The sequence below is a fragment of the Salmo trutta genome, chromosome 36, assembly GCF_901001165.1.
Source record: "Salmo trutta chromosome 36, fSalTru1.1, whole genome shotgun sequence".
NCBI lineage: Eukaryota > Metazoa > Chordata > Actinopteri > Salmoniformes > Salmonidae > Salmo > Salmo trutta.
Genome location: NC_042992.1, coordinates 38801986 through 38808369, shown reverse-complemented (window position 1 = coordinate 38808369; position 6384 = coordinate 38801986).

The window sequence follows — 6384 nt, the reverse complement described above, 5'->3', positions numbered from 1 at the left end:
ATTCTAAAATGTAATTCCGCCATCAATCTACACACAATACCCCATAATGACAAAGCAAGACATTTTGCAAATGTATAAAAATAAAAGCCTGATTTGGTGGATTGCTGCAGAGATGGGAGAACCTTCCAGGAGGACAACCCATCTCCACAGAGGAACTCTGTCAGAGTGACCATTGGGTTCTTGGTCACCTCCCTGACCAAGGCCATTCTCCCCTGATTGCTCAGTTTGGCTGGGCAGCCAGCTGAGCTCTAGGAAGAGTCTTGGTGGTTCCAAACCTCTTACATTTAAGAATGATGGAGGCCTCTGTGTTCTTGGGGAGCTTCAATTCTGCAGAAATGTGTTGATACCCTTCCCTGGGTCTGTTTCTCGACACAATCCTGTCTCGGAGCTCTACGGACAATTCCTTCAACGTCATGGCTTGGTTTTTGCTTTGACATTCTCTGTCAACTGTGGGACCTCTTCTATAGACAGGCGTGGGCCTTTCCAAGTCATGTCCAATCAATTGAATTTACACAGGTGGACTCCAAGTTATAGAAGCAGCTCAAGGATGATCAATGGAAACAGGAGACACCTGAGTCTCATAGCAACGGGTCTGAGTACTTATTTACATAAGGCATTTGTTTAAAAAAATATATATCTTTGCTAAAAATGCTAAACTTTTTTTCGCTTGGTCATTATTGGGTATTGTGTGTAAATCAATTTTAGAATAAGTCTGTAATGTAACAAAATGTGGAAAAAGGGAAGGGGTATATGTAGCAACCAAGGCAGACATTAGGTTGAGAGTTAAGTTCACTGGATGAACAAAACTATTAACCTTTAAACGTCTAGCTATAGAAATAAAAAATAACCCAAGCAACCAAGTTTTATAATTGAGATTGTGTAGTTTTTTTGTATTACCCACCGTTTATTTCCATCAGTCAATGTATAGACATGATCAGGTACAAAGTGGTAGAAGGCTGATGGGTCATGGTTAGATGTTTCCACATAGGATCTTGATCTGGTATTGCATCAATGAATCAGTTAACTTCAATTGGCAGCTATTCTAAAGAAAATAGTACTCCCCCCACTCTATTGAAAATAAAGAGATACCTTTTAACACTGTTCCTCCAGACCATTGGTTCTCTCTCCCTACCCCCTCTTTCATTATGATTTATGGTCAGATTACCCATCCATTGCATCAGAACTCAAATATCACCTGGCAACACGTAGGCCTATACTACACCTACACTGACAGTTCATTACAAACTAACCAAATTTAAGAAATGGGAACAGGTCATGCCATGTCATCAGCCATGTCATCATTGAAATCAACATGACATGCTTGTTTCTTTCCTACACTGGATTGTTTGCGACCCTATAGGTTCTAATTAAATAATTAGCGCTTACGTCTTCAGCTAATCTGCCTGAGAAGCTAGGAGGGTCATCTGTTAAATCCCCATAAGAGGAGACTAGCCACTTAACCGTACAAATGCGCACTAGTCCAACCTCAAACAATGCTGTCACTGTGAGGAAATATTTGGAGTACTTGACTTTATTGGATACTGCAAATAGACAATATTTACAGGTATGTGCAATTAGAAAAGGATGCATGTCACACTTGAAATGGCCTTGCATAGATTTTAGTTTTGATAATGTGTTTAATTATTTATCAGTATGTGTTGGCTATATTCTAAATAATGTAGTTGACATTGGTTCCATTGGCATGATAATGCCCCTTTCGAAGACTGTTCAGTTCAACTTGCAATCAGAGACACTGCATGTATTTCGTTTTGTGTCGTTTCCCTCCTTTTGTACTCCCAACTCAATCGTCATTCTATCTTTGCTGTTGACAGGTCTGAAAACCAGCCCATCAGTCGAGTTCCTCCAGTCAGTCAGCTGAGAGATACTGAAACACTACCGTAGTGCTCAAAGCAGTACGGACACACACAACTAGATGGATCTTATGGTGGATCTTAAGTCTCTGGGTGATCCCATCAAGCAGTTCAGCGATTATGTGTCAGGGACGGGGACCAAACCGGACAACAAAATAGGCACCAAAAAGAGCACAGGGGCCAGACGGAAGAGCATAGTCGTGAGCACAGGGGCCAGACGGAAGAGCGTAGTTGTAGTCCGGAGGCACAGCATTGTCAGGAGGAAGAGTGTCCCTTGCGCCAAAACTTGCGCTAAAACTTGCGCCAAGCAGAGAGCCGTACCAGACTCCTGGCTCAGTGCATACCAGGCTGACATTCAAAGAGAAAGGTAGGGATGGTTGGTCATTTGTTTTTAGTAGATATAAAATCATTAAAGGCCAGTTTCCCGGAAGGAAATTAAGCCTAATCCTGGACTAAAGAGCACTTCCAATGGAGATTCTTCATTGAGCGTGCTTTTTAGTCCAGGGCTAGGCTAAATCTGTGTCTGAAACCGACCCGTAGAGTTTACATGGATAAGTATCAAACTTTTAGGTATATCTGCTTTGGAGACTCACAAAATGCCACTGAAGCATCTCTAATGTTTACGTATTGTGCTACTGTAGGAAACTGAGAGAGAAGAAGGTTGCAGAAAGGTCCATCAGAAGGAGGAGTCAGCATTTCAGGAGCCAGCACTGCCTCCCAAAGGTAATTCAGTCTGTGTGCATGTCGTGTCACTGGTCATAAGAACAGAAGGTCACTCATTCAGTAGACATCTGATTTGAGAAGATATCAATTTAATTTTGAAGGAGTAATGGGTGAAACTTGGGAATAACGAGACCTTTTCTAATTGAACTGACCTCATATGTCTCGTTTATATGAAGGGATTACACGGGTACTGTCGGCCAGGATTTTAGACTTACAAAAGGCATAATTGAACCTTTCTTTTTTTTTTTCTATCTTCATGTAGAGTAAGACAAATGCCAAGAGGAACCAGAAATCTGCGAAGGATGATTCGCTGTTTGGTGCCTTCCAGGGGCTCAGTCTGAACGTAACGGGAGGCGCCCAGAGCTCTATGGCCTCAGGCGGGGACCAGTGTAAAGTAATGTGAGACAAAAGACTTGACTCGTATAACCTGGCCTAGGCTTCGCTCATGTACATGAAAGCCTGGGCCGAGGCAACATATCCTCTAACACTTTAATCTTGTCCATCAGATGGCTCTCTCTGTTGACATGTGTATGGGATAACAATTGAGACTGGGGACGAGGTTACCTACACTTTCCCTTGAGACATTCTGAGAAGACTGAACTACGGGGAAAAACAACCGGTCTTGTGTGGTGATGAGAAATCACAATGAAGCCAAAGTTTTAAAGGTAGACTCAACAATATGATGTAGATACAGAATAGTGGGTAAATTTCCACAACAACTAAGCGCGAGGCTGTTTGGTCCCGTACCTACCACGTTGGGCTCCTGAGTGGTGCAGCGGTCTAAGGCACTGCATCTCAGTACTAGAGGCATCAGTACAGACCCTGGTTCGATTCTGGGCTGTATCACAACCGGCCGTGATTGGGAGTCCCATAGGGCGGCGCACAATTGGCCCAGCGTTGTCCGGGTTAGGATTTGGCCGGGGTAGGCCGTCATTGTAAATAAGAATTTGTTCTTAACTGACTTGCCTCGTTAAATAAAACTTTTTTTTTATTTTATTTTATTTTTTTACATATTTTCCACAGTCAAAATTGTCTATAAGAAGAAAAAAAAATCATGCATTTTTATAAATTTAGGGTTAGGCATAAGGTTAGCAGTGTAGGTTCGGTTAAAAATAACTTTTTAATAAGAGAAATTGTACGAATAGTCGGGGTTTATGACTTTGTGGCTGTGGTAACTAGTTACGACCAACAGCTTGAAGCGAACCCGTGCGCATGTGCAAATACTGTGTGAGAGCGTCATCTTGCATCTCCCTATATCCCAATATCTGCGGTGCTGCTCGTGGCAACGTCATTTTGCTGAGTCTACCTTTTCAGTTTGTTTAAAGATGAAGGGGGTAAGTGCACTAGCATATCAGACACCACAAGCTCTGGGGGCCCATGCGCCTGTCATCAATGTCTATTTTTATTTGATTTAATAAATCATTTTGACAGTAACCCTCAAGTCAATCATAAGCCTTTTCAATTTCCATATGTATTAAGAAGCTAAGTGTTTGTTTCTTGGGCTTCAGGAATGTGACGGAAAAAAAGTGCCTCAGGCCTTGTAGCAACTGATAATGTAATAACTGCCAATAATGTACTAGCTGCTAATGTAATAACTTTTGCATTCATAGAGTAATAAATGCCGATAATGTAATAAATATGCTGAACGCATAAGGTTTTTGCGCACAATGTAATAATTATTACATTACAATTATTACATTGTGTTGATTATTACATTATGAATATTGTAACTTTAACCAATAATGTAATATTCACTCTATTTTTATTTTTGTGCTTCAGTAATAGCTGACTACACACCAAACCACATTTCTGAATCCTAGCTCTAAACCTGACTTTAGCAGTAATATCAAGACTTTCAAATGACACAATTGACCCATCAATACAGACCCACAGCCCCAGTCAGTCAGTGAATCAGTGAGTCGGTGAATCTGTCTGTGTAAATGAGGGAGAGAGTGAGCGTGTGTGTGCATGCAATGTTTTTTTTTGTGGGGGGAACTACTACTAAAATCTCAACTAGTATGCAATGTTTTTTTAAATAGATATATATCCCTGAAAAGAAAAATGAGTCAGGTGATGTCCCCGGAACAAACTAAGTACTAGACAAAAACATCCGTGGGACCATGACACAAGGTCTCAAGAACTTCCCTAAAACGTCCTGGGGAAGTCCCTGGGACAAACCGGGAACTAGTTAAAAACATCCGGGGACAATGACATAACGTCCTGACCACTTTAGGCAACCATTTTGTGATGTTCCGGGGACATCCTAATGACAATTTTTTGTTAGCAGGGACGTTCCCTTGGGACCATCATGCAAACATCTTAATGACTAGCAAAATGAAAGTTCTGAGAATGTTCTGACATGGTCCTCGGTGATGTCCTGAAACTAGAAAAAGGTCCCCCGAACATTCCATTGGGACATCACGCAACATCCTAATGGCTAGTAAAATGAAATTCCTAAGAATGTCCTGACATGGTCCTTAGTGACATCTTGGTAACTAAATATTGTTCTGGAGACAGCTGTGTAGAGTGGGTCACTGTGAGAAAAGGGTCAATATCAGGGGATATCTTTTTATCTATACACTGTATAGAAACCATTAAGAACACCTGTTCTTGGCTCCCACGTGGCGCAGCGGTCTAAGGCTCTGCATCTCAGGGTGGCGCACAATGGGCCCTGCGTCGTCCAGGTTAGTTTGGCCGGGTAGGCCGTCATTGTAAATGAAGAATTTGATACATGGATTTGTACAGTATGTGTACCATTCAGAGTGTGAATGGGCAAGACATTTAAGTGCCTTTGAACAGGGTTTGATAGTAGGTGCCAGGTGCACCGGTTTGTGTCAAGAACTGCTACAGTGCTGGGTTTTTCACATCCAACAGTTTCCTGTGTGTATCAAGAATGGTCCTCCACCCAAAGAACGGACATCCAGTCAACTTGATACAAATGTGGGAAGCATTTGCGTCAACATGGGCCAGCATCCCTGTGGAACGCTTTCGACACCTTGTAGAGTCCATGCCCTGACGAATTGAGGCTGTTCTAAGGGCAAATGGGTTCTATGGAAATAATGAACGCCTTGGAAGATGTGTTCCACGACACGTGTCGCTAGCAGAGAGGAACTGACATTCCACGGAGTAGCACTATTTTCCAGAGAACGCATGGAGTCCGGAGTTGATTATGCCTCTTATACCAATGGCTATAATTTAACCACTAGAAATGTTAATTTGCTGATAGAATTGTGTTCAACATCCACTGAAGTAGCTAGCAAGTTTACTAGACAGCTACAGTAGTGTTTACCACAGCAAAACAGACTTGCTAGTTTAGCTAACCAAACCATCAGTCCTAGCTTCCCTTTATGAAAATCGAGTTCAACAATACCAATACTTTTCAATTCGACTTTTGCTTTCAAAAGCAGCTCGAACAAAACATGTAAAAAGTAGCTATAGCCATTGAATTCTACCATGGAAATATACCATGCGTTATAGGAAATTATACAATGAGTGGGTCTAATCCGGGATGCTGATTGGTTAAAACCGCATTCAGCCGGTGTCTTTTCCACAAGTTACCACAGCTAAAGCTATGAAGTTAAAATGCCTATTTACTCTGTTCCATCTCCGCAATCCACTGTCTCATCATCCCAGCCAGGCAATTTATAAACTTGACCTTCACTATAAAAAGCATGTAGGCATTAACTCCCATTTCTTTTCGACTCGCATTTGGTTTTCAACAGCGGAGATTTGTATAAACTTTGCTGTCTGTCTCTCCGACATTTGCAATATTGTTTCAATATTGAAACTC